The 10,114-nt window shown below is 47.1% G+C and overlaps 1 protein-coding gene across 1 annotated transcript in view; it reads left to right on the top strand.

Moving 5' to 3' along the window:
- LOC148144445 (uncharacterized) overlaps positions 1-10,114 on the top strand; it is a 248,217-nt gene that overhangs the window by 50,253 nt on the left and 187,850 nt on the right. The gene's annotated exons all lie outside the window — the stretch shown is intronic.

Below are 10,114 nucleotides of genomic sequence, written 5' to 3'. Positions count from 1 at the left end.
ATTAGAATACATCAGACTTTGTTTTGAACTAAGAGGTATTCCCCAATGGCAACGAATAAAGCTAGTTAATTGCTCAAGGTCTCCTCTCCTGACTACTTTGCTTTAAACGATTTGACACACAAGTTACTTTGCCCCAACAATACTAATAGTTACATTGAAGGGAGAGAGAATTCCTCAAGTAGGGCACTATCAGAATCCTGGGAGAGCCCTATTTCTGGTAGATTGTGGTTTGACTTTCGATTGACTGAATGTTTTCTTGTTCTGGAAGCTGTAAAAGAGGTGTGAAAGCTTCTGCAGAAGTCCAGCAAAGCTGAGAACAGACCGACATCTTACTCTGTGGGAACAGGGAAATCAGAGGACAGGGAAATCAGGCCCTGAAACCCGAGCTGACACCAGACTACCGTGTGCTCAGTGCTTTGATTAGCAGTGCCAACCCTCTGCCTTTACCTCGCTTCCTATCTGACTCCCCCGTCAATATTCAGGATCCAATCCTTGCCATCCTGAAGCCATGTCTCTGTGATGACTCTCAGACCATAATTATTCACTTCAGTGTGTGCAGTTAATTCATTCACTTTTGTTACAATGCAGCACACATCCAGACTCACCATGTATCGTTTCAGTTTTTGTGATCTTTATAATCCAGATTTGATTGCTGGTATATTTACTCTCCTTGTCCCTTTCTATTGTTCTCTGATGTTCATTTTCCAAATCACTACATTACTCACCGGCCTCGATTTGGATTGGCCATGCTAAATTGGCCAGTGTCCAGGGATGTGCAGGTTAGGTGGGTTAGCCAATGGGAAATGCGGGGTTATAGTTTCAGAGCAATAGAAGCAGGAGTAGGCCATTTGACCAATCTAGCCTGCTCTGCCATCCATTGTCTCAGCTCCTCCTCCCTGCATTGTCCCAGCTACCCTTAATTCTCAGACTCAACAGAGACAGTCTGCCTTACAGCTGTACTGCTACCTGATAAACAAATTCTTTCCTTGCATGGCAATATCTTTCTCTTTGCAAGGACCTACTGTACACATCCAACACTGTCCAGACACTACGTGACTGGGTAAAGTGCCTCAGTTTGCTCAATTTCCTGCAATTAACAGTTTGCTAATTGTTAAATGATTGTAACCTATAGAATCACACAACTCTGTTTCTCGTCGGAGTGACTTGTGACTATTAGGTCGACTTGGCTCTCCCCGTGAGCTCCGAATAAACAGTCAATAACTCAAGGCTTGTGTGTCATGATTACTTATCCAATGTTTATTGGACTACTACCAGCAAGTCACCCACAGCATAATCCACTTCCATCCCCAACATGGATTAAGAGGCCATCCTTTTTTGCAGACAAGTAAATGTGTCAAGCTCAGGAAACAAAGCCTGTCAAACATTAACAGGCACAGATCTAGACCAACCTTTTCCAGAGTCTGTCCCTTCACCTCGATTGACTTTCTTTTTCCCTCAGCTCCTACAAACCAACAGCTGAACCAAAGGATGAGAAAAGAAATGGGAAAGAGGGCGAGAAAAGAGAGTGGGGTACTCCCAGATGTTAAACAGAGGAAGGAAGTTACAGTCTGGGCTGAAGCTCAATCTTCATTCAGAGAGAGAGGAGCAACAGCAACTTCAGAAGCTCATGGTCGAACTTCCGCATTCAGACAGTGGCGGGGGTTCTGATTGGCAGGAGGACCAGGCCCCTTCCGGTCCTATAGGGTTTCCCAAAGATTGGTCTCCCCGTCCATCAGAACGACGAGGGGCGGGGCCCCATTTCGATCTCACACATGCGCACCATGAACACTCCTCACGGCCGATAGAGCAGTATGTCGATCGCATGGGATTGTGGGTCCTACATCAGCCATTAAAGAGATGAAAGCAAGAGTCCCGTACGCCTCCTTAACTGTCCTTTTTTATGTGTTGGAGACGGACACGTCAAGAGCTAATCTTTAATCGATTTTCAATTTATACACTGAGTGAAACACTACAGGTGTTCAACTCTAAACTCTATTTCCAGTTCAGTGTCAGTATATCGCTCTTTATCTGTCCTCAAATAAGGACCGAATCAAAGCCCAACGTCTGTTCCACCTGAACGTCAATTTTTTTTTAGTTTGAAGGTTCCAACCCTCCGTTTCAATCATTTATTAAAAGTTATTCATGATACATGGGCACCGGTGGCTGGCCAGCATTTAGTTCCCCTTGAGAAGGTGCCTTCTTCAACTGCTGTGGTCCACACGCTGTACGGTGACCCACAATGTCCTGAGGGAGAGAATTACAGGATTTGGACCCAGCAACACTGAAGGAACAGCAATGTGTTTCCAAGTCAAGAGGTTGTGTTCCCAAGCATCTGTTGCCCTGATCCTTCTAGATGGAAGTGGTTCTTGGTTTGGAAGGTATTTTCTAAGTATCTTTGGTGAATTTCTGTGTTGCATCTTGTAGATCGTACACACTACTGCTTCTGAACAGTGGGACAGAGGGAGTGGATGGATGTGGAGATGGTGCCAATCAAGCAGGCGACTTTGTCCTGGATGGTATCAAGCTTTTTGGATGCCCCAAAAACGTTGATAGTGGGGTGTTTAGTGACAGTAACACTGTTGAATATCACGGGGCAGTGGTCAGATTATCTCTTTTGGGGATGAGTCATTGTTTGGCATTGGAATGGCATATATGTTACTTGCCATTCATCAGCCCATTGGATATTGTTAAGATTTGTTGCATTTCAAGCTGAACTGCTTCAGTTTGTGAGCAGTTGTGAATCGTGCTGAACATTGTGCAATTATTGGCGAATATCACCACCCCTGACCTTATGATAGTTGAAGGTCACTGATGAAGATGGTTGAGCCTAAGACACTACCCTATGAATTCCTGCAGAGATGTCCTGTAACTGAGATGATTGACTTCCAACAACCATAGCCATCTCTCTATATGCCAGGTATACCTTAACAATTATGACACACAAACAATATTTCAAAACTAATTGAAGGAATACATATGAGACACCCCTCTTTTTGATTAGATGATTAGATTCCCTATAGTGTGGAAACAGGCTTTTCAGCCCACCCAGTCCACACCGACCCTCTGAAAAGTAACCCACCCAGACCCATTTACCCCTGACTAATGCACCTAACACTATGGGCAATTTAGCATGGCCAATTCACCTGACCTGCACATCTTTGGACTGTGGGAGGAAACTGCAGCACCCAGAGGAAACCCATGCAGACACAGGGAGAATGTGCAAACTCCACATAGACAATCGCCCGAGGCTGGAATCAAAACTGGCAGCCTGATGCTGTGGGACAGCAGTGCTAACCACGCAGCTCCCCCTTGTCCATTCCCCCTGACACCCACAGCTCCCCCTGTTCATTCCACCCACTGTCCATTCCCTCGCCATCTACAGCGTCCCATGTCATTTCTCTCTTCACCCCCAACTTCTTGTCCATTCTCCCTCTATAATCCGAACACCCTGTCCATTCTTTCTCACGCAACCCTCTGCACCCCTGTCGTTTGTTTCCCCACCCTCTGCCTCCTGACTAGTCCTTCTATCAACCCTCTGCCCCGCCATCTATTCTCTCTCCATCCCACCCTCTGCCCCCATCTATTCTCTCTCACCCCACCCTCTGTCCCATGTCCATTCTACCAGCCCCCATCATCCATTCTCTCTCGCTCCCCCCACTATCTGCCACCCCCCGCATCATTCTCTCTCCCCTGTTGTGGGGAAAAACACCAGGCTTAGAGTCAGAATTGGGGTTCAATGACAGAGTTCATCATGACAGGGCTCCGGGGAGAGAAAGACACCAACAGCACAGTGTCAGCTGCGAGACGTCTCTCGACCTGGAGAACACGTCAAGAAACTTTTATACATTTTGTGATACAATCGATCAGGGATGAGATTATTGTCTTTGTAACATGATTTGTTTATGGTAATCCTTGCAGAATCGTTGATAGTTGATACAATCATTGTCAGTTCCAACACAACCTTTGTTAATTTCCAACAGGCGTTGTCAGTTTCAGTGCAGACATTGTCCATTTCAATGTCTGCATGGAAATCCATTTTTGTAGTAATGGGCGCTAATTGCTCTTCCTGAGAAGGAGGATTCCTGCAGCCCTGGCTATTAGCATTTGGTATTGAGTCTGTATCAAGCTGTAAGCACTTCTATAGGAGGTGTTGTCTGGACCCAGACATTTCAGCGGGCAATGTTCATTACTCATGTGTATTCTCTCCCCCACCCACCTTAAACTAATTACCTGGGTTGTGAGTCCATTGTGCTGGTATTCTGGTGACCCAGGCAGTGTCTGTATCTGCTCTGCTGTTTCTCTCCATATTGTGATCCAGAGCCCATCTTGTGTGTCAAGATGACCAACTGATGGCTCAGTGGCCATCTTGTGTATATATGTTGAACATCTGTTGCTAGAAAAGCGCAGCAGGTCAGGCAGCATCCAAGGAACAGGAGAATCGACGTTTCGGGCATAACCCTTCTTCAGCTCTGATCTCCAGCACTTTCTTCTTGTGTATCTATGTGCCTAGTATCACCCTGTCCTGTGCCATCTCCCACTTCTCCGCAATGCCCACTCTCTCTTCCCCGCTCAATCTCTCTCTCTCTACCCCCACACTCTGACCGCCATTTGCTCTCTCTCTGTCCCCCATCCTTTCGGTCTCTTTTCTCGCCAGCCCCCACCACACCCGTCCTTTCTCAAGCCTCGAACCATCTTTGACCGCTGTATCAAGCCCTTCAAAGGACAGAGAGAGAGAGATAATGGATAGTAATGACTCTACCTGGGAGTTGGGGGGGGGGGGGGGTGAGAAATGGCTGATCTTCAAAATTGAGAATACCTAAAATGATTTTTGCAAGGTTTGTAGCTCAGGTTGAGGTTTAGGGTGTAGGTTTGCTCGCTGGGCTGTAGGTTTGATATCCAGACGTTTCATCACCTGGCTAGGTAACATCATCAGTGGCGACCTCCAAGTGAAGCGAAGCTGTTGTCTCCTGCTTTCTATTTATATCTTTCTCCTGGATGGGGTTCCTGGGGTTTGTGGTGATGTCATTTCCTGTTCATTTTCTGTGGGGTTGATAGATGGCATCAAGATCTATGTGTTTGTTTATGGCGTTGTGGTTGGAGTGCCAGGCCTTGTAGCCCCACACACAGATGAAAAAAAAACACCATTTCAACTGGGACAACACATCTATCCCGGGGCAGGCTAAGCAAAGACTTGCCAGAGAATTCCTAGAGGCCTGGCACTCCAACCTCAACGCCATAAACAAACACATAGACCGAGATACCATCTATCAACCTCTCAGAAAACGAACAGGAAATGACATCACCACAAACCCCAGGAACCCCATCCAGGAGAAAGATATAAATAGAAAGCAGGAGACAACAGCTTCACTTCACTTGGAGGTCGCCACTGATGATGTTACCGAGCCAGGTGATGAAACGTGTGGATATCAAACCTACACCCTAAACCTAAAATGATATCTTCAGAAACATAATTAAAGCCAGAAAGCGTATTCAAGTTTTTTAAAAGAGCTGCTGAAATCTATCTAATTCTTTCACTGAAATAAACGCAGTCAGACCACCGCTCAGGACAGGCTGGAAGGGGTGAATGGGCGAAAGTGAGCACTGCAGATGCAGGAGATTAGAGTCAAGATTAGAGTGGTGCCAGAAAAGCACAGCCGGTCAGGCAGCATTCGAGGCTTTTGCCTGAAACGTCGATTTTCCTGCTCCTTGGATGCTGCCTGACCTGCTGTGATTTCCAATACCATTCTGATCTTGAATGTAAGGGGTGAATGGCCTAGTTCTAGTCTTGTGAAGTTGGTTCCAACTATCCAGAAATAGCGTCACAGAGCACAGAAACAAACCCTTCGGTCTATGCCGACCAGATATCCTAAATTAATCTAGTGACCCATTTGCCAGCATTTGGCCCCTTATCCCTCTGAATCTGTCCTATTCATATCCCCATGCAGATGCATTTTAAATATTATCATTGTACTGGCCTCCACCACTTCCTCTGGCTGACACGCACCACCGTCTGTGCAAAAAGGTTACCCCTCCGAAACCTTTCCCCTCTCACCCTAAACCCATGCCCTCCAGTTCTGGACTCGCACAACGTGGGGAAAAGACATACAAAAGTTGAGCAGCCAGACAGAATGCAAAAACAATACAATGTCGAATCACAGGGAAAAATAAATTGTAGCTCGACCCCTTTTTTGTCCTATTGGCATTTGGACTCAAAATCTGATAGGAACACCAGCATCCTTAGTGAGCATACTGCGCATGTTTCCCGGTGTCAGTAACGCAGTGCACATGCCCACCGGTGTCAGCTAAACACTGGGCATGCTCATCACTCTCCGCAAAAAATGGCGCGCGATCTTCCTTTGATGGTCCAATAGGGAACCATGGAGGACCAAAACAAAACTGGTCCTCCTGCCAATCAGAGCAACCCCATTGTCTGAATGTGGAAGTTGGACCATGAGTTTCTGAAGCTGCTACTCCTGCTCCTCTTTCTGAATCAACATTGAGCTTCACCCAGACTGCAAATTCTTTCCTCTGTCTAAGATTTGTGAGTACAGCACTCTCTTTTCTCGCCCCCTTTGCCATTTCTATTTCTTTCCGGAGTTCAATTGTTGACTTACAGCAACTGAAAGGAAAGGGATTGAAGCCAGGGAGGGGACAGACTATGGAAAAGTGATCGAGGTCTGTGTCTCAATTGGCAAAATAGACAGACAGGAGGCTGGAAGGACACAGCAAATCAGGCAGCATCACGAGGTGTAGAAGTTGATATTTCGGGTGTAACCTTTCCTCAGGACTGGGGATGGGTGCCGGGTTCGGGGGCTAAAGTGGGGATAGGTGAAGACAGGGAGAGGATACAGTCTGATTAATCATTGGGTGGAAGAAATCAGGTTGGTGGCAGGAAGGAGTGGTAGTGAGGGGCACGGGGCTGAGAAGGGAGTCGGGTGATGGAAAGGGAGGTTATTTGAAATTGGAGAACTCGAGGTTGGGTCCTGCAGGCTGTAGTCTGCCCGGGCGGAAGATGGGGTGTTGTTCCCTAATTTGCAGTTTGGTTCGTTATGGCAATAGAGGAAGGCTAAGATGTTCTTGTCAGAAAGGGAGTGGGAAGGGGAATTAAAATCGATGGTGACTGGGAGGTCTGGTCAGCCTCTGCGGACCCAGCTGTGATGCTCGCCAATCCGTTCCCCAAGTTTATGCTCAGTCTCCCCGAAGTCGAGAAGACCACAATTTGCAAACACGTGGCAAATGCAGTATCTCAATGTGAAGTTATAGTCTTTGCTATGGAAAAAAAGCAGAAAGGAGATGTATTGTTTAAATGGTGATACTTTGGGATGTGGAGAAAGTGAGAACTGCAGATGTTGGAGATTAGAGTCAAAGTGTGGCGTTGAAAATGGTGGTAGGTCAGGCAGCATCTGAGGACCAGGAGAGTCCTCAGCACTTCATCAGGAATGATGTGTGGATGGACAAAGGGTCTGATTCGGTTCTATATAACTCTAATCATCTTCAGTGAGAGCAGAAGTGTGATTGTGAAGGCTGGAGTTTCAGAGCAGCTTTCAAAGATGCTTTGCCCTTAATGTGGATGGACAAAGGGTCTGTTTCTGTGCTGTATGACTCCAATCATCTTCGGTGAGAGCAGAAGTGTTTCTGAGGAGTTTTCAAAGATGTTTTGCCCTTAATGGGAGTAGAAGGTACAATGAAATCTTGCATTTGTGAGACAGCAACTGAGTGAGTGAGTAAATCCGAGGTTTTGGTGCAAAGTGGGAATTCATTGCCCTGTGAGGATGAAACTCTACTTATTGAGTCATTTCTGCTGGTGAATGAAACCGGGCTCAAGATTAGGAGGAGTAAATTTAGGACAGAGATGAGGAGGAACTGCTTTTCCTGGAGTGTAGTGTATCTGTGGAATTCTCTGCCCAAGGAAGCAGTAGAGGCAGCTTCATTAAGTATATTCAAGACACAATTGGATGGGTTTTTGCAATGATAGGGGAATTAAGGGTAGTTGGGACAATGCAGGGAGGAGGATCTCAGATGGTGAATAGATTAGCCATGATCTTAATTGGATTTTTGAACAAGAGGAAGGCATGAAAATGGTTTCAAGACCAGTTTAGAACAGTTACAGAGCCAGAGAGCACAAACAGACCCTTCAATCCAACTAGACCATGCTGACTGTGTTCACAAACTAAACTAGTCCCACCTGCCCCATTCTCCCACTTTCTCCCCGTAACCTTTGATCCCCCTGATACTCAAGAACCTATCTGTCTCAGTTTTAAATATCCTCAGTGACCTGGCCTGCACAGCCTTCTGTGGAAATAGATTCCACAGATTCACCGCTCTCTGGCTGAAGAAGTTTCTCCGTTCTAAAAGGTCTTCCCTTTACTCTCAGGCTGTGCCCTCTGGCCCAAGTCTGTCCTACCAATGGAAACATCTTTGCAATGTCCACTCTGTCCGGGCTTTGAAGATTATGTATGTTTCAATTAGACCCCCCCCCCCCTCCCCCCGAGTGTGGGCCTGTTAATCAGCATGAACCAGACCCTTCAGGATGAGGTACAGCAGGGATTAGAGTCAGCAAAGTGAGAATGGAGGGAGTGTGTGTGGGATGGAGATTTTCAGCTTCTAGGGAATGAGAGAGAAAAGTGAGTTCGCTATAAATTAGAATTGATCGGAGGGGCCAAAGAGTGGTAGATGGAATTTAATTTTGAGAAATGTGAGTTGTTGCATTTTGGTCAAGCAATCCAGGCAGGACTGACACAGTTAAGAGGAGTGTTGCAGAACAAAGAGTCCTTGGAGTGCAAGTTCCATCGTTCTCAGGTAGACAGGATAGCCTTTGTTGGTCAGAGCATTGAGTAGATTTGGGAGGTCATGTTGTGGCTGTCCAGGATGTTGGTTAAGCCACTTTTGGAATACTGCATTTAGTTCTGGTCTCCCTGCTGTAGGAAAGATGTTATGAAACTTGGAAAGGGGTCAGAAAAGAATAGGCCAGGGGCATTTTCCATGGAGCATCAGAGGCTGAGGGGTAAAATTATAGACCTTTGTAAGGGATAGAGGGGAAACCCTAAGGTCTTTTCCCCAGGGTAGGGCAGTCCAAAACTAGAAGGCATATGTTTGAGGTGAGAGTGGAATGATTTAAGAGATTGCAGGGGCAACCACTTCAGAGGGTGGTGCATGTATGGAATGAACTGCCAGAGGAAGTGAGGGAGGCTGGCACAATTAGACATCCACATGCCTTTTAAATGTTGTGTCTGTTCTCAGCTCTGCTGGATGTCTGTTGAAGTTCTGAAGACCCCCTCTACACCTTCTAGGACAAACAAACATTCAGTCAATCAAGCCCCAATCCACAATCTCCCAGCCAGTCAACAATCCAGGCACAGTGTAGTCACAGCAGGGAATCAGCTGCCCTGAGTGCGGGAAGGCCTTTACCCAGGCCTCTGCCCTGCTGAGGCATCGGTGGGTCCACACGGGGGAAGAGGCCCTTCAGCTGCCCCGAGTGCAGAAAGACATTCCGTGAATCCTCCAACCTGTTGAGGCACCAACGGGTCCACACAGGGGAAGAGGCCCTTCAGCTGCCCCGAGTACGGGAAGGCCTTTACCCAGGCTTCCTCCTTGCTGATCCACCAGCGGGTTCACACGGGGGAAGAGGCCGTTCCCCTACACAGTGTGAGGGCCTTTATCCAGGCCTCTGCCCTGCTGAGTCCACGCAGGGGAGAAGCCTTCAACTGCTTCTCCCACCTGCGGAGCCACCAGCGGGATCATGTGGCATTGCAGGGGGATTGAAAGAATGACGGCCAAGTGCCTTTATTAACTGGACTATCAACCCAGTTCCAGTGGCTCCCGAGTTCGATTCCCACCGCGACAGATGGTGGAATTCGAATTTGGTCAGAAATCTGGAGTTCAGAATCTAACGGTGAAACCATTGTCGGTGGGGTGGGGGTGGAAGAAAACCCCCATCTGATTCACTCATTTCTTTTTTAGGGAAGACTTGAGCAGTTATTAGAGCAGTCGTCCCAGCTGCATCCTTTACCTGGTCTGCCCTACACGTGACTCCAGCCCACAACAGTCTGGTGGACTCTACGCTGCTCATCCAACTTGATTGGAATACAGGTTGAAATTGCTGAGTGAGGCAATA

This window comes from Chiloscyllium plagiosum, unplaced genomic scaffold (assembly GCF_037043375.1).
Source record: "Chiloscyllium plagiosum isolate Xiang-an unplaced genomic scaffold, Cpla_swu_hap1 HiC_scaffold_27, whole genome shotgun sequence".
NCBI classification, from domain to species: Eukaryota; Metazoa; Chordata; class Chondrichthyes; order Orectolobiformes; family Hemiscylliidae; genus Chiloscyllium; species Chiloscyllium plagiosum.
The sequence above is the reverse complement of the archived record's forward strand: the minus strand, read 5'-3'. Positions and strand labels throughout refer to the sequence as shown.